We start from the raw sequence: 24,040 nt of genomic DNA, 5'->3' as shown, positions 1-24,040 counted from the left end.
TAAAGTGGGCTTTGGGAGTGGACCCAAAAGCAAGACACAGACACTGAACTACCAGGAACAGGACTAGGCGTGAGAAGGAAGCAAGGGAAGTGAGGAAGAAAGGACGCTGGACATAACACAGGCCTCGGACGATACAAGGACTCCGGGCCTGGACTAGTACTTAACGAGGACAGCGGAACCAGGACATGGAACTGAGAACTAGGAGCCTGGGCTTGGACTCTAAGCCGGAGAATGGACAAGGAGCTGGGCGAGGCACATCGACAAGACGAGAACACAGAGCCTTAGTCGAGGGAGAACAGGAACGCAGAAACCAGAACCTTCGTCGAGACAGGCCATGTCACAATCTGGAGGGGCAAGGGTGCTAGAGGAGGTTAACTAAATAGAGTTTATTATTATTTACCAGGACAGCCGTGACGCAAGTATAGAACAGAGAGAAATCAAGGAGACCAAAAAGGAAGCGGGAATAAGCGTAATGGGCGAGGATTAGGCTGAGACTCAGGGTCTGGGGGCTAGGACATGATACTTGGAACACCAGAGCCAGGGCCTGAGCACAGGAGCACAGAACACAGAGTCAGGATCACTCCTTGGGGACAGGACATTGGGCCGGGACTCATACACAGAACACAAACAACATTCCTCTTCAGTAGCGGCAAACGGCCTACCAGCCGAGCGGGATACGAGACGACAAAACAACGACAGTCCATTTGAGTAGCGGCAAACAGCCTGCCTGCTGAGTTGAATACGAGACTACACAACAATGGATGTTACTAAAACTGAGTTCAAGTTTTCTCCAAGCAGCGGGAGCTCTTGACTCACCCTGGCGGGTTAAACTTGCCTGGACCCGATCTGGCAGGGGAAAGCGGCTTGCTGGCACTTGCTTCGGGAGGAGACTAGGCTTGCTCCGGCTTGATGACTTTGGCTTGCACTGGCTTCGGTGACTTCGTTAACAGCTGAAGCCGGAGAATTATAAATTGCCGGTTCGGTCAAGAGTAAATTGCCGTTAATCACCAAGCCCGAGGGAGACGGGAAAACAGGGAATTAAAGGGAAACAAAGAGTCACCGGTCTGGATCGGAACACAAAATAGGTAAATTTAAAGGGAACCCAATCCGGACATGACAGGACAGGAACGCAGAACACAGAGCCAAGAGAGGGACAGGAACATGGAACACCGAGCCGGGGCCCCTCTTTGGGTGCAGGACGCAGGACCGGGACTCATTACACAGAACGCTAAATACGACGAGACAGTTCCCAACGCTTCGGACCTGCCTAGCGAAGGTGTGGACACGGACAGATGGTTCCAAACAGGGCGAGGCAAGGCTCCACGCAGAGGTAAGGCGAGGCAGGGCTCCAGGCAGAGGCAAGACGAGGCTATGTTCCAGACACGGTTTGTAGGGCAAGACTCCCGACATAGGTGGCAGTGCAAGGCTCCAGTCGCAGGTTGCAGGCAGGGCTTCGGGGGTAGGTTGCAGGCAGGGCATCAGGCGTGTGTATCCGGCAGGGTTTCAGAGGGACGGAAGGGAACAGTCCAGGGTAACGGCAATGACGGCCTGACTTACCCAACGGAGGCAAGGACAGGATACTGACAAGACGAACCAGCAACCACCCTCGACCCCAGGGTCACTTATATTCCTGGCCCCAAGACGAGAATTAGGTGCCTAAGATTAAGCCCAAATGAGACAAGGGACAGCCAGAAGACCCGGTGACTGGAGTCCACAGACCAGACAGTGAGCTGGAACGCGGTCTTCACGGACTGGACCATGACAGTTATAAGTCTTGTCATCTCTATCTTGGGCACTAGCCTCCAAAATACCCAGTATATCCTTGGGGAACGGTGTCTCAGAAAGGCAACGTCATTCAGTGATTGAGGGATAGCTTCTTCCCCTCTGCCTTTCCATTCCTAAACGGACAGTAAATCTTTGGACAATGCCTCTCTTTTTTTTAGCATACGGTATTACTTTTGATCTTGCGCATTTTTAATTCATTCAATATAAACTGTAATTGCTTTACATTTTTACTGACTATCATTTATTCCTTTTTTTCTTCTTCTCGATTATGTATTGCATTGAACTACTGTTACTAAGTTAAGAAATTTCACGTCACATGCCACAGAAAATAACCCTGATTCTGATTCTGAGAGTGTGGGGTTCTGTCCCAGAAAAACTGATACCCAGATAAGTATAACCGTAACAAGCGGATGAAACAACTATTTGGTTTCGCTTGAACAAATGGACCCAGACTCGGCAGTTCCTCCGAGACTCACTTTATTGCTAATACACAGAAGAAAGTAGAGAGTTCCAAGGTATGCTTTACATTGTACACAACCTACACCAATAATAGGTAGGGCTAACTTAAGCAATCCCTAGTAGTCTACACTGCCGAACATACTTAGCAAAGTTTGCGTGGTCCCTGAGCCAGGCGATCGACCGTGGACTGATTGGAGCGGAGTTCCTTGGCGCCGGTTCAGCTGCTCGGCCCGAAGGTGGGACCCAGGAGAGTGGTCTACCCCTGAAAGAACTTGCCCACTTTTATAGCACTATCGCCACCTCCCAGACCAGCAAGTAGGGGTGAGGCATCCCATCTGACATTTACACGACCCTAAACTCTTGGTCGGGTGACCTTCAACAATCGGCCTCTGCCTCCTCAGGGACAATGCATTTTATTCGTCTTACAACCAAACAATGTAAAAAAAAACAATCTTTAGAGACAAGGTGATTAATTACTTTTATACAAATCAGCACTTTCAGTTTGCTTTCAGGCCATGTTATTAGGTAGACCAGAGTCACGTTTTTTCTCCCCTTATCTAGTATCAAGGGTCAATTTGCCCAACACGCAGATAGACCTTCAAAACAGGACAGACCCACAGATTCCTAACTGTTACCATTTCCTTGCCGTATCCAGTTTTTCAGACTCACACATTCACCCATACACTTACCAATACACTCTACCACCTGACTCTAGTATAGCGGATCACAGACACCTGAAAGCAATCAGAGCAGCACACATACACAATATACCAGCTAATATTATCACAATCCATATTACCCATAGAACAACCCAACATTTTGATACATTCAATCGTACAGCATATTCATAACTCATTCTCAAAAACATATTTCGATGCTTCATATTGTCATCAATGTCCTTGATCCTTTGTCGCGGTCGCGCCGTCGAGACTACCTCATCCCAAACCACTGGACGGAGGGGAACAGCAGAGGGAATGCGTGACTTCGGACAGTGACCAATGGACCGAGGGTGTCTCCTTCGCGCCTTAGCCAGAGCATTTGTATTACTCATTGAATTGGGAGATATCAATCGCGAAACGTTCCACTTTCTTTTATAATTGGCTGGGGAGGGGTTTCAAGCTCGGACCCTAGGGTGTTCCCCTGAAGTGCCCCTAGTAGTGCAATGTACCGTAGCAGCACTCCAGTCATGGGTCTGCAATACACACACACAAAAAAAATAGATCTAATTCCGAGCTGTCAGCCGTTCAGAATTTAAACATTGCAATTCCCTCTGTCCTTCTATAGCAACCCACCAAGTGTTGCCCTGTGAGTGGGCTACTATTTCTCCCTTTTGTCGTTCCCCTCTTGGCCCTGTCACCCATACTTTACTAGCTAACTCACTTATTTCACTTGTGGGAGCCCCCTCTAAAGCCACAGGATAAGTCTGTATGAAATGGGAAATAGGGGAACATAATAAACCCAGATAGGTTTATTATGAACTGTCCACTGGTGCATCTGCCAACTCACCATACTGACAGCGATTCCATTAGCCACCGCCCACGAGCCGGAATATATTCTACTTCCCTTGGTGGGGAGTGAAAAGGGCAGGGTAATGCTACAAGTTCCGCCAGCTGACTGGATCCGCCCTCTCCTTCTTGTTTTAAGTGAGTATCGTCCGAAGATCGCAGAGCAGCAGCCTTACACTGTTGGCGTCCCGACACCGCACCCAACGGCTCCAGCCATCCGTAAACCAAGCATTAACCTTTTCCTCCAACGTCACTTCCGCGTATGGCCGGTCCCATCGAATGCAGGAGGGTTTGAGAGGGAGAACTGCCCTCTCTTCCTCGGTTACAGCTGTCATAGATAATCTGGCTACTTGTTCATGAAGACGGCTGACTCGTTCGGATCCTTTAGTAGCCTGGTCCTGTATATACCATTTCCGCTTCACGATGCATGACTGCTGTGCACGCCCCCGTCTCACCTTCGTATCTGCGGCGAGCACGCAGGATATAGTAGGCAAATCGAGTCGCAACACCGTGGGCTCCGATTCCGTGATGGACTCGTTTCCACCAGGGCCCAGTAACAAGCCCTGAGCTGTCGTACGAACGGAGTATATCGTTCGGCAGCCTCCGGCACAGTGCGTGATCAGAACCGTAGGGGCCCCCTCCTTCCATTCTGTAGTTGCCACAGACTCCATGCAGTCACGTTATCTTGAACAGACACCTGTAATTCGTACGGGGCACCCGGGGCCCGAGGTGAAAGGGGACGAGCCTGTTCAACTGCCATTTTGGCCTGCTCAAATGTGTCCTTTTGCTCATCTCCCCATGTGAATTCGCGCTTCTTACGTGTGACAGCGTACAATGGTTTCAGTAGGAGAGTCAAATCGGGAATATGACTCCTCCAATACCCCAATAACCCGACAAAGACGTGAGCTCTTTGCTTATTAATGGGTGTAACTATGGTTTGTATTTTATTTCGTACATTTTCCAGTATAATCTTCTTCCCAGCATGCCATTGGATACCCAGAAACGGACTGACTGGGACGTGAACCTTATCTTCATTCACAGCACACTCCCTCTCTCGCAGACACTGTAACAGGGACCGCAGTGCTTCTGCGTCACTCTCCTCGTCAGGTCCTTGTAACATAACATCATCGATATAGTGGTGTACTCTGACGTTAGGGGGCAGCGCACAGGTCTCCAAATCACGTGCCACTATCCCGTGGCATAAGGTGGAACTATGAACATACCCCTGTGGCAAATGAGTAAGGGTATACTACCTAACGGTCCAGGTGAAAGCGAACTGCGCCTGTGATTCCACCTCCAAGGGGATCGAAAAGAAGGCGTTGGCCAGATCAATAACAGCATACCATCAACCACCTGCATCATCCGAAATATTATCTACCAGCATCACTACGTCAGGCACAAAAGAAATCAAGGGGAAGAGTATCGATTCAATTGCCGATAATCGACAGTCATTCGCCAAGACCCGTCTGGTTCCTTTACCGGCCAGACCGGGCTATTGTACGGGGACGTGGCGGGTCGAATAAACCCAGCTTGCTCCAAGGAGGCAATAGTGTCAGTTACTTCCTTCTTACCTCCCGGGATCCGGTATTGTGGAATCGACAACTATCTGCGTCAGTGGAGGGATAAACGGGGGCTCCCACTTAGCCCTTCCGACTGCACCCGCATGCTCCGGATCCCTAACGATGTCTTCAATTGCATTCCCCGTAACACATTAATTCCTAAGATACACTCTGGTTGCTGCAAATCGGGCAGATACAGGAAACGGGACGTTTTTGTCGATCGTTACTCACACCGTTACTTCCCGGGCTCTAGTACGGGCACCCCCCCGTCATCCCTTCAGTATTGTACTCGGGTCCCCTCCACTCGCCCGGGATTACTGTAGGCTCTGCTCCCGTATCCACCAGAGCAACAAACCGTTGATAATTCCCTGATCCCAGAGGACGACTACAGGTACATAAGGTCTAGGATCCCGAGGGTCCACATCGAATTGATCTTATATGTCGGGGAACCCGGCCACCCCGCTAGTTTCGGGAGCGGTTGGGAGGCCGCCATTTTCCGGTCTCCTCCTGTATGCCTTCTTTACTACGTCCTGCAATTCAGCTAATGATGGGCACAGTGAGGAGGCAGGAGGGGCAGCCGGCGTCTTCCCAGCTTTCATGTGCTCATGACACAAAGCATACGAAACACTAGTCGGTACACCATTTAATCTTCTCTTTACTGACGCCTGATTTCAAAAGGGTAGTGAACATCTCCTTGCGCGTCAGGGCAGGTTTCCGAGTCCCATTGGTACCATTCGTTCCTTCGCCTCCAGTATTCGTTAGCCGTATCGAACAGACTCGGGGTTTAACCTTCTGCAAGTCCGAAATGTTCGCCAATCATTAGTCACGCCCTCCACATCCTCCTAAGGGCCCCGACAATACAAGAACCATACCCCGAATGGACGGGGCAGCTGATCGCACCAAACTCGTGTACATCACTCCAGTAAATTCCTCCTGGTCGGAACACCGACCCTGTCACCACTGTGCGTCCCAGTGCCCATACATCCTATTGACCAGGGCCTGTTGTCATAAGCGGTGAATGCCTTCAGCGGCAGTCTCCCAGTCCCCCTGTACCTGTGAATCTCAATCAAGTGTGTGCGGGAATACCTTCTTAAGAGCCTCCAATACTTGAGAAAAGAACCTATCTGCACGGGAAATTGGTGTAACTCAGTATTAATACGGGAATTCGAGGTTAAAGACCCTAGCCTCGCCAATTCTCCAGGATAAAAGTTAATACAGGCACCTCCGTCCTCAAGTGGAGTAACCATTCGGCCAGCGATTCCCCAGACCGAAATTTGAGAAGGAAAAAGTAAAGTCAAACCCGGTCACTGTGATCTTAGAGCAACAGTCCTTGCCCTTATCGGCCCTAGTTGATTCCGGCGCTGAGGGCAATCTGTTAGATGAGGACGTAGCCACTTGGGCCGGAATCTCTCGGGAACCACTCACCACCCCCTTGGAGGCGCGGGGCCTGGACGGTAGGCCGCTGGCTCAGGTAACCCACTGCACTCCGCCTTTAACACAAGTCCTGTCTGTTAACCACCAAGAGAAGGTTAGATTCGATCTAATCCACTCGCCTCAAGCCCCGGTGGTACTAGGATACCTATGGCTGGTCCACCACATCCCCCAGATTGACTGGACCGCCGGGAGGATAGCCAGATGGAGTCCAGCATGCCACGCCCACATTCTACAGTCGGCCCCACCTCCCAGAGAGGCTCCGGTGACCTCGCTGGTCTCCGAACACCTTGACCTCTCCCGGGTACCCCCTGAATACCACGACCTGGGGCAGGTGTTTAGCAAACAACGAGCATTTGCCCTGCCTCCGCACCGCCCTTATGAATGTGCCATCGACCTTCTTCCTGGGGCCCCGCTACCCACCAGTCGCCTCTATAATTTATCGCGACCAGAGAGGGAGGCCATGGAGAATTACCTGGGCGAGTCCCTCGCAGCCTCATCAGGCCCTCTTCATTACCTGTGGCCGCCGGGTTCTTCTTTGTGGAAAAGAAAGATGGATCGCTTCGCCCCTGCATCGATTATCAAGGCTTAAACAATATCACCATTAAGAATAAGTACCCACTACCTCTCATTAGTTCAACCTTTGACCCGCTACACGGAATGACCTTCTTTTCCAAGCTGGACCTACGGAATGCCTACCACCTCGTTAGGATACGGGAAGCGGATGAGTGGAAGACAGCCTTTTACACGCCTCAGAGCCATTTTGAATATCTTGTAATGCTGTTTGGCCTTAATAATGCTCCCGCCGTTTTTCAGACCTTCATCAATGATGTGTTAAGGGACTTCATCACCCGTTTCGTGTTCGTCTATCTAGACGACATCCTGATTTTTTTTCCCGCAACCTGCAAGAACATGTTCGCCATGTCCGTAGAGTTCTTCAGAGGCTATGGGAAATCCAACTGTTTGTGAAGGCGGAGAAATGTGAGTTTCACTTCCCTTCGGTCAGCTTCCTAAGATACATCATCGAAAACGGGCAGGTGAGAGCGGACCCGGAGAAGATCCGTGCGGTGGAGGAATGGCCTAGGCCCACGACCCGCAAGCAACTCCAGCGGTTCCTGGGGTTCGCGAACTTCTATCGCCGTTTTATCAGAGACTACAGTCGGGTGCCAGACCCCTCACACGGCTTACCTCGCCCTGCACACCCTTTTCTTGGGACTCCGAAGCGAAAGAAGCATTCACTAACTTAAAGAGACGCTTCACCACCGCCCCCATCCTGATCCATCCGGACCCGTCCCGACAATTCATCTTGGAGGTGGACGTTTCAGATTCCGGGGTAGGAGCAGTCCTGTCCCAATGGTCGGGTACGGAAGGAAAGGTTCACCCCTGTGCCTTCTTTTCCCGCCGATTGTCCCCCGCGGAACGGAATTATGATGTGGAAAATCGAGAGTTATTGGAGGTCAAGCTGGCGGTGGAAGAGTGGAGGCACTGGCCGGAGGGGGCAGAGCATCCATTCGCCGTCTGGAGAGATCACAAAAACAATAGACAATAGACAATAGGTGCAGAAGTAGACCATTCGGCCCTTCGAGCTTGCACCACCATTCTGAGATCATGGCTGATCATCTACTATCAATACCCGGTTCCTGCCTTGCCCCCATATCCCTTGATTCCCCTATCCATAAGATACCTATCTAGCTCCTTCTTGAAAGCATCCAGAGAATTGGCCTCCACTACCTTCCGAGGCAGTGCATTCCAGACACCCACAATTCTCTGGGAGAAGTTTTTCCTTAACTCTGTCCTAAATGACCAACTCCTTATTTTCAAACCATGCCCTCTGGTACTGGACTCTCCCAGCATCTGGAACATATTTCCTGTCTCGATCTTGTCCAATCCCTTAATAATCTTATCTGTTTCACCCAGATCCCCTCTCAATCTCCTTAATTCCAGCGTGTACAAGCCCAGTTTCTCTAACCTCTCTGCGTAAGACAGTCCAGACATCCCAGGAATTAACCTCGTGAATCTACGCTGCACTTCCTCTACAACCAGGATGTCCTTCCTTAACCCTGGAGACCAAAACTGTACACAATACTCCAGGTGTGGTCTCACCAGGGCTCTGTACAAATGCAAGAGGATTTCCTTGCTCTTGTACTCAATTCCGTTCGTAATAAAGGCCAACATTCTATTAGCCTTCTTCACTGCCTGCTTCTCTTACTCATTCAACTACAGTGACTGATGGACAAGGACTCCTAGATCTCTTTGTATTTCTCCCTTACCTAACTCTACACCGTTCAGATAATAATCTGCCTTCCTGTTCTTACTCCCAAAGTGGAGAACCTCACACTTATTCACATTAAACGCCATCTGCCAAGTATCTGCCCACTCACCCAGCCTATCCAAGCCACCCTGAATTCTCCTAACATCCTCATCACATGTCACCCTGCCACCCAGCTTAGTATCATCAGCAAATTTGCTGATGTTATTTTCTAAGCCTTCATCCAAATCGTTAACGTAAATGGTAAAAAGCTGTGGTCCCAATACCAAGCCCCGTGGCACCCCACTAATCACCAGATGCCATTCAGAGAAACACCCATTCACCGCTACCCTTTGCTTTCTATCTGCCAACCAGTTTTCTATCCACGTCAATCCCTTCCCCCCGATGCCCTGAGCTTCGATTTTACCCACCAATCTTCTATGTGGGACCTTATCAAATGCAAAAGACCGCTAAGCGCCTGAACTCTCTCCAGGCCCGTTGGGTATTATTCTTTGGGCGATTCAAGTTTACCATCACTTTGTCAGGAACGGGGGCCGGATGGACCCAAACGCAGGGCGCAGACACTCAAGTACTAGGGGGAGGACAGGATGGGGAGTCCATGGCATTTAAGGGTTAATGCAGGTGGGGCTGGATCCAAGAGTTCAGACGAGGCAGGCAGGCAGGAGGATCCTAAAGTTCAGACGGGGCAGGCAGGCAGATCCCACAGTTAGGGGCAGGCAGGCAGATCCCACAGTTCGGGGCAGGCAGGCAGATTCCTCATGGTGGGCCGCAGGGATCCCGGGCAGGGCCGTTCCCCAGGCGGGAACACAGAAGCCTGGGCCAGTCGCGGACACCTGGGCAGGTGTGGGGCACAACCCTTAGGGAGCAATAGGTGGAAGGAGCAGAACCCACGCCGGGCAGCGGCAGTCCGGCCGGACCCTCCCGACGGAGGTAACGAGTAGGAAGGGGCAGAACCCCCGCAGGGCTGCGGCAGTCCGGCCGATCCGCCCGACGGAGGCAATGGGTAGGAAGCTGGGTCCAGGGTAAGCAGCAGAACTACAGTGATCCACCGGGTATATTGGTAAATTGGGAAAGGCAACCGACAGCGTGACAGCGCAAGCAAGGAGAATAAGGCGGAACAGCGGGACCAGCGCACAGCAGAGAAGCAGGGGAACAAGACCAACCAGATAGAACATATACAGAACAGTCTAGCAACCAGGGCAGAGCAGGATTCCGAGCAGGGCCGCAACCAGGGTAGAACAGAATGCCAAACAGGGCGGCCACCAAGGCAGAACAGGATACAGACAGGATTCAGAGCCAACAGTCCTGGTACCGAGCAATTAAACCAGCTTCAGAGCAGACAGATGCAGAACAAAACAACCACCCGCCCGGTCTCCGTCCCACGGCCGCTAATAAACACCTGCACCGAATTGGCACAGGTGTGCCTTTTTGATCCAGGATGATCTTAACAGACTCAACGGGGCCGGAAGGGGCAGCTTCAAGATCCGGAGTCTCGGACCGGATCGAGACCCGGAAAGCAGATTGCGGACCGGACCGGACCCTGACACACTTAACGCCCAGGGTCCACGAACGGAAAGCCGGACGTGCTCTCCGGCCAATCTGACTCCAAAGAGGACACCTCCAGTCCTGCGTGGTGGCCTCCCTCACCTGGGAAATCGAGTCCATGGAAAAGGAAGCCCAGCAGGATGACCCGGACCCAGGTAAGGGACCCAGCAACCGCCTCTACGTACCCGAACGCGTCCGATCTCAGGTCCTCCAGTGGGGCATGCGTCTGGATTTTCCTGCCACCCCGGAAGTAATCGAACCCTGGCACTCCTGAGAAGACATTTTTGATGGCCTTCCATGGAGGCAGACACCCGCTGGTACGTCGCGGCATGTCCCACTTGTGCCCGGGGGAAGGCCTGTCATCGGCCGCCTGCGGGATTGCTTCGCCCCCTGCCTTTTCCTGGCCGCCCATGGTCGCACATCCCCCTGGACATCGTCACAGGTCTGCCTAAATCCTGCGAAACTACGACCATTCTCACCTTGGTAGACAGATTTTCGAAGTCTGTGCATTTTGTAGGCCTACCAAAATTCCCCTCGGCCTAAGAGACCACTGACCTCCTTGTCCGCCACGTCTTCCGCCTCCACGGAAACCCCGCCGACATCGTCTCGGACCGAGGTCACCAGTTCGTCTCCAAGGAGTGGAGAGCATTCTGCCGAGCTTTGGGTGCATCAGTCAGCCTATCATCAGGCTTCCACCCCCGGACAAATGGACAGACGGAGCGGATTAACCAGGACCTGGAAGCAACGTTGCGTTGCGTGAACGAAAACAACCCAGACACCTGGAACGACCAACTCCCATGGGTCGAGTACGCCCACAACTCCCTCGTCAGTTCAGCCCCCGTTGTTTCCCGTGCTGGAAGCAGAGATTGCAGTACCATCCGTCCGCGATCATATCGACCGGTGCCGCAGGATTTGGGAGGAGACACGTGCGGCCCTAGCCCGTTCAGCAGATCGCTACAAGGAGACAGCCGACCGACACCGGACCGCGGCACCAGAGTATCAACCTGGGCAATAAGTATGGCTGTCCTCCAAAGGCATTCCGCTCAAGAATGAGCATAGAAAACTCGCTCCTCGCTTCCTAGGACCATTCAGGGTCGAACGGGTTATCAATCCTACGGCCGTCCGACTGAAGATACCAAGTTCCCTACGCATCCACCCGACCTTCCATGTTTCCCAAGATAAACCAGTCTCGCTCAGCCCCTTGTGTCCACCGCCCGATACTCCCCCACCAGCCCGAATCATTAGCAACCATCCAGCCTTCCTTGTCCGACGAGTATTGGATGTGCGCCGAAGGGGTAGAGGGTTCCAGTACTTGGTGGATTGGGAAGGGTATGGTTCAGAGGAGCGTTCCTGGGTTCCCCGCTCCTTTATCTTGGATCCTTCCCTCATCCAGGACTTTTATCGAGACCATCCCGACAAGCCGGGAGGCTCCCCTTGAGGAGGGCGTACTGTCATGGTCCTGGCTGGCATTCCCTACCTTTTCCCTGTCCTCCCTAATTGATCCTTAATCCCCACACTTGATTCCCAATCTTTCCCAATTCCTCTCAATCACCAGTACCTGGTTTCCATTAGCCACCAGAGGATAAGACTCCGACAGCTCCGGTCAGCCCTCGCCAGATTGTTGGTCGACTCTCAGAGAGAGAGAGAGGAACCTTGCTCCAAGCCTTTAACCCCGTATCTCTTCGTAAACCAAGTCTCTCAGGTCCTGACTCAGCCTGGTCCCGATTCAACACTTGCTACTGAGATTCTGCCCCCTGATCCTGCCTCCGCGTCGGAGTCCTGCACTTGGGTTCGTTTTCCTGCCACGTCCCTGCCACAATTTCTGGGAACGTGTTCCCCCGAGTCGCCAGGCCATTCTGGGCCTCTTTTAAGTTTCCCGACGCCTCTCTCTCGCTTAGGTACGGGGGATCTCACTCTCCGAGAGGTTTCTAGTCGTACACACTCCCGCCGGAAGTCTCCCTCCACCACAGTTAAAATATACATTATAGGCCGCTGTCCTTCTCGCGGGACCACGGCCAATTGCAGTGCTCTGCATAGTCCGTCCATTAATGGGGTCCGCCTCCCTATTTACTCTATCGTTTGGGATGGGGAGCGCACCCGAAGATGACAACTGGGACATCTAAGTTCTCAACTCTGCCTTGCGGTCCGGGGTGAGCTATCAGTGGTCACTTCAGCGCAGGGGACTACTACCGAGGACGGTACCGCTCCCCCATGTGACTCTGAAGCATTATCCTCCTCTCTTACTTCTCTGATCAGCCGAACAAACGAGGAAGTAGGGCGCGCTTACGAGACAGTCAGACACTACAAGAGATCGTGTCCTGTGGCTGGGCGCCTTTCGCTATTTGGGCCATTCTTAACTGATTCACCTCTGCCGTTTCGAATGGACCATCTGCGCCACAAACAATTCAGCTGCCTCTCTAGCCGAAAAATGTAGACGGAAAGATTCTCCTGAAGCATGTTGTGAAACCCCGTCCTAAGTTCCATCGGGCTTCAGGTCCCGCCAAACACATTTTCTAGTGCTTACAGGCAGCCCACGGAAGTAGCTAACGGACTTCGTGTATTTACGGACATCAGTACGTCAGCTGTCGGCCCCCTCAAACTTTCAACCAATTGCTGTCTTTTACGTCATCAGAACACTGCCACTCACCCAGCATCTGAGAGGTCTGCTCTGCCCAAGTGCAATACAGCTCTGCCCCTTTGAGCGTGGACCTCGCTCCTGAAAAACTACTCAGCTTTTGATAGCGACGCTCGAATGCTTTAAAGTTCGAATTAACAATTCGTCGGGGATACAAATGTTTACCTCAGTCAATATTCACAGATTTGTTACCGGTAACCCCGTGGATTCGCCCACTGCGCAACCACTGCACCATCCATAGCCTCATATCGTATTCACTTTACCGGACAGTAGTTCAGCACTGACTTAAACACACAAGCCACTGGACCAATGCTCAGGGCAGTCACACAACGTCCAACAAAATCAATCCCGGACGAGACCCCGACAATGAAGCAGTCTGGTTTCCTCGGCTGCGAAAGTCCAGGGAAGACACTGGACTGGAATAAATACCGCCAGACTCGTGAGACTGAGGCGCCTTTCCCACCCCAAACCCCGGTTTGTGTGGATGCTGTATAATTTGCTACTCTGTTACAAACTAGTACCACGAAATGACAGACAGTACCCTGCATACCATTAAAGGAAGCATATTTATGAATCTGAACTTAATTAAAGAAAAACAAAAAGAAATGCGCACAAGTTGGTGCTCAATGTTTCACCATATTCACTGATTCTTAATCGATCTCGGCTCCTGGCTTCGTCGAATCCCGGTCCCACACTGGGTCGAATCCTGCGACCAGTTCTATCCAGCGACTTAATTCTCCATCTCCCTCGGAGCAAAGCCCCAGTCCCAACCTTAGTGCCCCTCACCAGAAAAAAAACCTCCCCAAAGTTCTACCATTCCAATTGAACGCTACACATTCATCTTCCCTTATCTTCAACAATAACCCAAGCAGGCTGAAAACAGAACAGACTGCTCTTACCGAATTGCTAAGTGACATACATACAGCATGACAGTAAAAATATGACCACAGCATTACATTGGTTTCATTAGTTTTGTTCTTTATTATGGCTGTGTGGCTTATGGATCAGCTTCATTTTCAACTGTAGGATACCTGGATGTGAAAGAAGCACAGGCTTTAAGATTGTCTGGTGGCGCAGTAAGGTCGTCTCCTATATTGGATTTACTGGCTGAAATGGGATAACTTCCCTTAGAATTGCGGATATTTAACTTACGCTAACGTACTGGATTAATTTGAGGTGGCAGAGAAATTATCTTCTTGTCAAAGCTGTGTTAGAGGACGGTTGGGAACATCATACGAAAAGTGTTTTTAGGTTTAGGTGGCTGGGATCTTATCAGGCTGGGAAGATGGGAGTGTTGGATTATGCAACATGGCGCACTATTACGTTCTCTGAAACCCCACCTTGTTCTGCCTGTGACTAGTTGATTTTAGGTCTCACATTTTAATAATGTCGAAGGATTATGTTATGCCCGAGCATCTGTTGGTTCATCAATATATGAAAGAAAATTATTTTGATATGTTAATCATTGTTACAGAGGAATCAAAAAGCAATTTAACTGGGAAATGCGGCTTTTTTTTTGTGTGCCCGGATTAAAGGTAACGATAAAGAAACAACTTACCGAACATTTATGAGTATAAACAACAGAACATGTGGCCATCATTTTAGGCTTACATTGAGCGGAGGAAATTTGTCCATGTAAAGTTGTAATTTGTTCAGTTGCGTTTTTCGGTTTTGATTAATTTTAAAACGGGTCGGTCAGTCTGGAACCAGCTGGACACTAGCAGTCGGTCAGATTTACTGTAGGAAACTCATCAAACATTAATCCATACGCAAAGTATTGGCTTATACGTTTTCTTCTGATGGGACCCTATACACGGATGCTCTACAAAAGCTATTAAATTACAACTCTGGACAAAGACCTTCCACTTTGCAAATGAGAACCTATTTCAGGGTTTGCAGGGTTAAAAATTAAGGGCTGATGGTAAATCTGGTGGGATGCTGCGCACAAGGAGAGTCACCTTTGCAGAATACCTAATAGTGTTGGGTTCATGGGAGAAGTGGGTAAAAAGAAGAAGGGAAGGAATTATACTGATACGAACGGAATTGGCTATACTATGATGAATTATTCCTTACGTCGTGTTGGAAAACGTCATACTGGGTCGTGCAGATTTTGTCATTATGAAGCATTTGAACACACAGTATTTCAGGGTGAAGCTATCGAGTAGATAGAAATTAAAATCAGATTTCATTACAATTGCTGGGGGAAGGATATCTTTCATTACAGTTGTGGTAATGAGTTTAGTTTGATTCACTGCATTGGGTTTCATTTGCTACAATCTATAGGATTTTTGGGGGACTTTTTTATTAAAAAAATAAGAAGTAGCGATAGTTTTACTTCCTATTTTTCTGCACCATGAATTCCAGTCGTCAGTGGCGGGAACGTGCATTAAGTTGTATCCAAAGTTGTATCCACCATGTTTTCAAAGGCGGCCCTATCTATTCACATTAGTAATCATTCAAGGGGAAGGCGGAAACTGGCATCAGACCAGCACTCCCACTGTCTTGTGGGAAAATTAATCTGTGAGGTTGGTGGGCAGGAATGTGGATAGATGGACACATCCACAGACCAATGGGTGGCTGGCATTCCAGAGTAATCCGTTGACTGACATTTGATGAGTCCAAGACTGTGCTTTGCCCCTCCAACCAGAAACACACTGTCCGAATGTCCCAGACCTGCTGGTCGATGGGATAGTCGCCCCCGGAATAACCCCTGGGAGATCCGGCAGAGAATGTGATGAACTGCAGTCCAGACTGGAGACACTGTGGCCTTCTCTGGCTTGTGCTCAGGACGCGGCTTTACAAATAAAATGAATCACCGAGGGGAGAGAATATTTCACCGCACTAATGATCTGCTCCCTGAATTTTGACTGAGTCACTGCGTAAATAAATGTGTTTGTGCAGCAGCTGAAATCCCTCAGAAAAACCTGCGTAGTGAAAGAGCCGTTCAGAATCATTGAAAGTGAATCCATTCCCTGAGACCTGATAATATATGACATTTACAACCCGTGTCGTCCACAGGAGGATGAAGCTGCCGGAGAGGGTGTAGAGTAAAACCACAGACATCCTCCTGCTCTCCATCTCCGGGTCACTGTGGTTCTCTCTCTTGTTCTGACCCTTCAGCCCCCCACGGACCCGGCTGGCCACTAAAATGTGCCTGACTGTCAGAGCGTTGAGGAGCAGGATCCCAGCGAATGGGAGGAACGGAGTTAAAACAGTATCGAGCCAGTCATATCCTACCCATCCGGGCTCAGTGAAATAACTGTCCATGGTTCTACAGAACCACGGTACATTGTCGATAATCACCTTGGGTTCCCGTGTGAAGTATCTGGGAATTTTTTTCAGACAGAACAGTACGCCGGTTGTTGTTAGAACCACAGTCGCAGTTTTCCCGGTGCAATATTTTGTTTTCATCTTCTGGCAGCAAATGGCGACAAACCGATCAAAGGTGAAAGTGACGGTGAACCAGACGGAACAGTCTGTGGCTGTGAACTTCAGTACAACGATAACACTGCACACAGGGGTGATGTCTAAAAAATTCCACGGGAAGTAATACACATTGATTTGAATGAAAATGCCCACGGTCACAACGGTCAGTAAATCGGCCACTGCCATGGCCACCAGGTAGCGAGTGGTGCAGGTAGAGAGGCCGCACTTTCCCCGGGACATGATCACTATCGCCACAAGGTTCACTGCGTGTGGGAGAGGGGGGACAGAGAGGGACGTGGGGAGGGCGAAAAGGGAAGGTGGACGGGGGGAGTGGGACGGGGGACGGGGAAAGAGGGAGAGAGAGAGAAATAACACGCATTGGGCATTAATTAACCCATTCCTCAAGGGATCGGGATACAGCTAAATATCAGGAGTGTTAGAGTCTGTGAATGGTACTAAACTAATATCAGACACGGGTCACATTGCATCTGATCGGGCTTCTTCAGTATGGAGATAAGACAATGTATAGACAATCGTCGGCGATAAAAAAAAAAACGATCTGTATGAACAACGATCGGTGCCTATCCCGATTCCAATCGCTGATCAGGCCGGTTTCATTGATTTAACCGTAACTGACCAGCCCCCTGGAAAATCAGCATCTAACGGGACCCAGAAAGGATGCAGAGGGGAGCAACACACACAAAATACTGGAGGGACGAAGCAGGTCAGGGAACATAAATGGAATTGAACACAGCCTGGTTATGGGGCGGGACTTTTCTACAGAACGAATCGGTGCCACAATTTACGACTGAGAGGCTCAGGGTGAAAGCAGGAACAACGTAGCAACCGGAGACTGCATGGCTCCGTTAATGGATGAATTCTACAGCGTCGTTCGGCTCGATAACTCTCGTCAGTAGATCCGTGGACACTGATCAAACCCAATTATTGACCGATAGGCAGTGAGATCCGACGGTGACAAACACCACAGGGAGACATCAAACACAGGGCAAGGGGTTTTCTCTGATCCATAACTCAGAAACAGTGAAATTTACAATGTAAACCCCTCCCAGTCACAGCTTGCGGGAGAGCTGCCAATCCCCACACTGGGACAACTCCGGACAAGGTGTCATTCAAGGCAAGAACAACGTACGAGTCAATCCCGTGAGTTAGATGAGAGGCAGGAGCTAGTTCCACTTGTCATCAAATATGAAAAATCAGAGCGTTGAACTGATAGAATCAATATTTCCAACCGATATTTGTACAATGATCAAGTTAGAAGCTCGTCAAATGATCATAAACAAATGCACATGCTTAACACACAGAAATACCAAACATGAATTGCTCTGCTCACTCACCAGGAATTCCAATGACGGCAATGAACACGTACAATATTTTCTCCACACTGTAGTACCTATCCAAAATTGCAGACACTTTCTCTTTCCAGCGATTTGTTCACCTGTGCTGCAGGCGATCTCTCGGAATGAAATGTTAAGGCAGCACATGTCGAGGGTTTTTAATACTATTTAGTGACTCCATAGGGAAAATTTTAAACAGAATTAAAAATAACTGTTTTAAAATTATTTACAAAGGAATTACGTCAGGCAGGTGCAATCCCCGTGGTGACAGATTGCGATTAAATAATTAGCTAGTGCAATGTTTGGGCTGTTTGTCTGAATTAGTTTATCCCAACAAAGGTGACTGAACCTTCAGTGGTTTCTTATCTATTAAATGTGCTTCCACTGTAAATATATACTTCAATGGAGCCAACTGAGAGACACAGAATATTGAAGTAAATTATGTCATCGTAGCTTGTAAAATTGTATTGAATCACCTCCTGTCCCCATTTTCCTCGAGAGTATGAATTCTCCGAATAATTTGTGTTTGGGGGACCCTAAAGAGGGGGTCGCCAAGCAAAGATCTGCATGTGATGGTAACTAAACACTTTCATTGAACAATTTCATTCCGTTTGCTGCCTGAACCATGAAAATCAACAACAGAGTTTAGAATTCAAATTGCATTCATGATTAATCTGTGTACAAATGAAACTAACGAGATTCGTCAGAGCTCCAAAACAGCAGACGTATTTGCACATTCGATCATCTCAGAGCAAAATCATTTCAAATAGTTCACAAAACGGCTGCTTCCAGCTTACAAAATAGGACGAACAAACTTCAAAGTTCAAAATTTCATTTTTTAAATTATCTGTAAATAAAACAATTCTGATAGTCGTCACACCTCCAAATCCTCAGAACTCTGAAATACATATACACCACCAACATATGCTCCAAAACCACCGAACCCCCAAAATTCTTATGCACCCTGAAATCCACCGACATTTCCAAATCTCTGCACACACTCAAATTCACACCTACACTCAAATACTTGTGCGCCCCGGAATCCGTGTGCATCTAATATGTGCCCTTAATCTGCACGCACCCATAATTAGCCGGCAAAGACTAATTATGTGTCCTCGCACGGTGTGTTGAAACTCTGACTGAACACCAAGTTAAACTGGAGCCAATGAAGACAGAGTCGCAGTACGATTAACCGTTTATTGATCACTGTTCCACATTAACATTGCATGGTGAAAACTGTTGATAAAATAATACCAAACATATACAATGTCTGTTTCTTTCTTGACACCACATTTGCATCATAAGTATTTGTAAAAATAAAACTATAACAAACTGTATTACATTAAAATCTCAATAAAGTTCAACATGCAGGCAGAATCTGCTTAAGCCATCAACAGTTTTAGATAGACTCCAACACAATCTTTCCAGCAATGCTTTCAATGGCACAAGAAAAGAAACCTCATCAACCGTCATTTCTTTTACCAGAATCAGCGTTAATATTTTTGTTTCAACATATCAATTGTCATATGAACCTACGGCATTGCTTCTATGTTGTTTCTTTGTGGGTAAAAATGGAGCTTTTCACGTCGGTCCTGAACGTGCTGGCCTCCACCTTCCTGTTTCTCCGAACCGGAACTTACTAACAAGACGCGGCGAAACCGGGGGCGATGTCATCACATGCCGTGATATATCATAGACAATGAATTTTACCTTAGTTAAACTGTAACGTAGTTATCAGCCTTTAATTTTAACTAGAAATAGTTACAAACAAATTAATTGAAGTGGAAATTTAATAAAGTTAAATAAATGCCTTAAGGGCGACACACTCCCCGCTTGACCTTTGTAAGGTCACTATGAACGTGGTACAGAATGTTAATCTCTAGATCAGTCTCTAGGTAGAAGTCGAACGACCTCTGCAAACGGTCTCAGTCTGGAATAGAGCATGACAATAATTTGACATTGTTCAGGTCAATTAATGTCTTAGAAAACAAACATAGTACTGAAATTTTGTTGTCATCTGCAGAAGTTTAAAACAAAATAACATTGTGCACTCAACAAATTAAATCCCAAAAACTGCAGTTTACTGTACTTGGTTAGAATCACGCCGAAACAAATTGCCAATTTGTCAGCAATATCTCAATTCGATTTATCACAGATACGACTGATGAGACTGAGTTCAGTTTTAATGTTTTGACATCACCCTTTTTACACTTATCTCTGAAAACATAAATACACCCGTTGCAGCTGGCAATCTTCCACAGGGCGGGCACAGGATTCCAAACCTCTGGGAAGCACAGTCGGGTGAAGCTGTCAAGTAGTGTATTATAACATACCCAGAGAATCTCTCTCAGCTACTATAAAAATCAGGTCCTTGTGAATATCAGCATTTATACGGCCTGCAAAGGGGAGGTGACATGACTTTAACTAGCATGTCCTGGAACGCACGTCAAAAACACTGAATGAGACGAGTTTGTTTGGTAAAGAAGTCCAGGTCATTCTATTCACCCAGTAGATTAATAGTTCCGTTAAGGTTAACACCAGCAGCACAAAACACTGCAGTCTCCAGCTGATTAGTTTCAACTCACACATTGTCACAGACCACATAATAATGACATCACTGGACGGTGTTTTCTGAAGGGCTTCCCACCCAATGATTAAAAGACATCTTCACTTGGGATGGATACAAGCGTGTGCTGAAGACGATCTCTCGACAGTGATGTGCATTGTTCCCATTCCACTGCCTCCATGTTGCACTTCCACATCCGTCGTGGGATGGGGCCACCTACAACATACGGGTCACTTCCATGCTCGCAGGCAACAGTAATCTGCTGACGCAATCGAGTTTGCCCACTGACAGTGATAGCATCATCAACACAGTGCAAAGACACTGCCAGTGAGTGTGTCCGAGTGTCTTCTTTTCCAATCAGGTAAATATGGACAATTTCACCAATTTCCTTTAAACTGGATTCTAGGTTCTCAAAGTATTGTGCTTTTTCTGTCTTGTCATGAACAATCCAAGTTTCTATTGCTTTGGCTGGTTTCTGAGAGAGGGGAATACCATGTGGGACATGAAGCTGTCTTAGGTCTTGAAGTGAATCTCTCCAAGCTCCCATCTGCTTAGCTTGTCTTCGGGTAGAGGAGTGTCCCAGGTGGAGAGCTAGGAGCTGAGTTCTCTGAAGAGGGCTCTTTCCTGGATCGTAACTAGCTCCAGTAGAACCAGGGGATCGAAAACACCGTTGACAGTGGAGAGGACTCCACGGCGGGTGTATGGTTTGTTTGTAGTCGGCATGGGGTAAGTGAATGTGTCGGTCGTGATCATCCAAAGGAGACCTAAACTCCTTTCTGTGGGTATAGTTTCTCCACCTAGATCTGGGTCCTTGATCGCTGGAGCACAATCATCGGGTGGGAAGGCCTCCATGACTGCCTGCTCTCTGCTGTTTGGCAAGCGCTAGCGTGGTTCTTTGAACGGTAGTAGAGCAACCCAACTGTTTGCTTCATCTCTGAAGACATTGGTGTCCACTATTTTTAAGAAGATGGTATTTTCCACTGTTAAAGCAAGTTTATAGCTGTGCTCAGTTTGGGCGAAGACTGACTGACTGTGTCTTTTCAGGTGTTTTACTATGTTTGTGCCTTTGTTGTGCTTCATTGATACACACAACGCTTGTGGAGGGCTGAAAAATTCAATGGCGGCCTCTCTCTAGCACATTGGTCTTGAGCGTGTTAACTGTCAGTTTGTGTATGGTGTCAAGGCACACCTCTCCTATCATCACCCAGCCCAGATCCAGACGTTGGGCGAAGGGGGTGTCGTGTGGTCCATTAACCTGCTGCCTGACTTTGTGCACCCTAAGAACATCTCCTCCGAGTAGCAGGAGTATTTCTGCTTCTGTATCCAGTTCTGGGATCTGCTTGGCAATGTGGTGGAGATGCGGCTGGTGTAGCACTTGGCGTTGGAATCTCGGAACCGTTATTCAAGATCTCATGGCACTCCAAGAGTGGAGGTAACAGATGACAACTTTGCCATCTTTCAACTCGAGCTGGAAGCCTTCTGCCTTCCTGCCAGATTTTCTGCGATGCCAGAGCAAGTTCTGAGGTAGTATGTGAATGGATTTCTATTTACGCTGAACAACTCGAAAAACTCTGGTCTGACTGGTGAGCGGTTGCTTTGGTCGTCCAGAATTACATAGGCTTTGTTGGTCTTGTCTTTGGCTCCCTTAGGGTATATCTTAGTGAGGTAGATCTTTGAGCACGAACGGCTTAACTGACCTGGAACGCAAACTTCTGTGCAGCTCGAGCTGACAACAGTTCACCCGATACGGGTGATCTTCTCCCTCCCCACCCTCCTCTTGTGAGGGTGACGGGGCCCTGGCTGTTTGCGATGACAGGCCGGGATGCATGGCCCCATCGTGATCAGTTCTGTTGCATTCTGAGCACATTAACGGGAACGTACACACCTTAGCGTGGTGAGAGGTAGAGGAAGAACACTTAAAATATTCTCGTTTTTTCCTTGAGAAGGGGCCTTTCTTATGTCAAAGGGTTTGTTTCTAAACACTACATTTTTTGAGGGGGTGGGGTTGGTTGTGCAATGGACAATTCTTGCTAGGGCCATTGTTGGCTATGGAGACTTCGGTTTTATGCACTGAGGCGGGTTTGTTGATATCAAAATTGTTGAAAGTGGATTTGACGGGCTTGATGTGAGTTGTGGTGCTACCTTGATATGTGAAGCTAGAGTCGTTTCGCTTCTTCGCTTCCTTGCACACACACCTACTAAAATATTTAAAGGGAGGGAATCGACCACCGTTCTCTTCCTTGTACTCTGAGCCAATAGACCCTTACCTTTCCTGCAGCCCAAATGGAAGTTTATCCACAATTGGTCCAATTCCACGTGAAGTGTCTACAGACAAGAGGCCAGTTAAGTAGCAGTCTTCTTTAGCACCTACAATCTCCATGAGTAAATGTCTCGTTCTCGTAGTTTAGTGCGGTCCTTGACTGACACCCAAGGAAAATTTTCCAGCCGTTGACATAGAGGCCTTTCAATAATTTCAGGGGCCGCATAGCACTCCCGAAGTCTCTCCGATGCTTTGCGTAAGGCTAGTTTAGGCTCGTTGATGTACACTGAGCGTATGCGTTTCACCTGTTCACTTGATTCCTTTCCCAGCCATTTGGTGATAAAGTCCCCCTCCTGGGTTGCTGTGAGCTAGACTCCCGCCGGCTGCACTGATAAATGAGGAGTACCATGCACGCTAATTTTCAGACTTATCGTCAAACTGGTATAGTTCTGAATTGACGAGCTCTTGTCGTGCTAAATGCTGTGTCAAGGGTTCTGCTGCAGGTGGCGTGCTAGCTGGGGGAATATGTTGGAGGACACATGACTGAGCGTGTACATTCATGATGGGATTTGCTGTTCTACAAATTCCTAATTGTTAACTATATCCTTGCCGTATCCATTTATCATACCCACACATCTCACCCATACAATAACCTATACAGGTTAATCATTTGGAACTAATTCGACAACATTATTCTCTTTCAGTGAGTATTTAGTCCTTGGAACTTTCTTCCTTTAAGGATGGTCAAAACAAACTTTGGATAATTTTAAACCAAAATTACATCCATAATAAGCAAAACAGCGATGGAAAATTGAGGTTACATCTGGACCACCGTTAACGTTAATAACTGGCAGAGAAGACTCAAGTATCTCACTCCTGCTTCTAATTTGTATTTATGTTTGTAAGTTATCAGGCAGTGGAGAACTAAGCAGGAACCAAAATCAATTGTTGTTTATTAAGCTGAAAAGAATGCAGTGAGATAAAAATTCATCTGGTCACAAATTAACTAAAAGTTATGGAATGGATCTGAAAACATCAAGTCAAAGATAAGAATGATAAAAAGTTGAGTTCTGAAGTGTTTAAAGTCTATGAACATATAATTTTATCGGGATTAAGAAGATTGAAGATAAGTTGGCGCTTGAAGGGAATGGATAATTATAGAAAGCTTTGCTGTGAACTGACTAGTGTGCCAGTTGGTCAAGAGATCCAATGAATCCTTTCCCACAAATGAAAAAGGTGAGCAGT

At 48.3% G+C, this 24,040-nt stretch overlaps 1 pseudogene; it reads right to left on the bottom strand.

The window, feature by feature from the left end:
* Window positions 1–20,068: 20,068 nt before the first annotated feature.
* On the bottom strand, window positions 20,069–21,082 carry LOC132401341 (kelch repeat and BTB domain-containing protein 4-like; annotated as a pseudogene).
* Between the last annotated feature and the right edge of the window lie 2,958 nt (window positions 21,083–24,040).

This window comes from Hypanus sabinus, chromosome 1 (genome assembly GCF_030144855.1).
Source record: "Hypanus sabinus isolate sHypSab1 chromosome 1, sHypSab1.hap1, whole genome shotgun sequence".
Classification (NCBI taxonomy): Eukaryota; Metazoa; Chordata; class Chondrichthyes; order Myliobatiformes; family Dasyatidae; genus Hypanus; species Hypanus sabinus.
The sequence above is the reverse complement of the archived record's forward strand: the minus strand, read 5'-3'. Positions and strand labels throughout refer to the sequence as shown.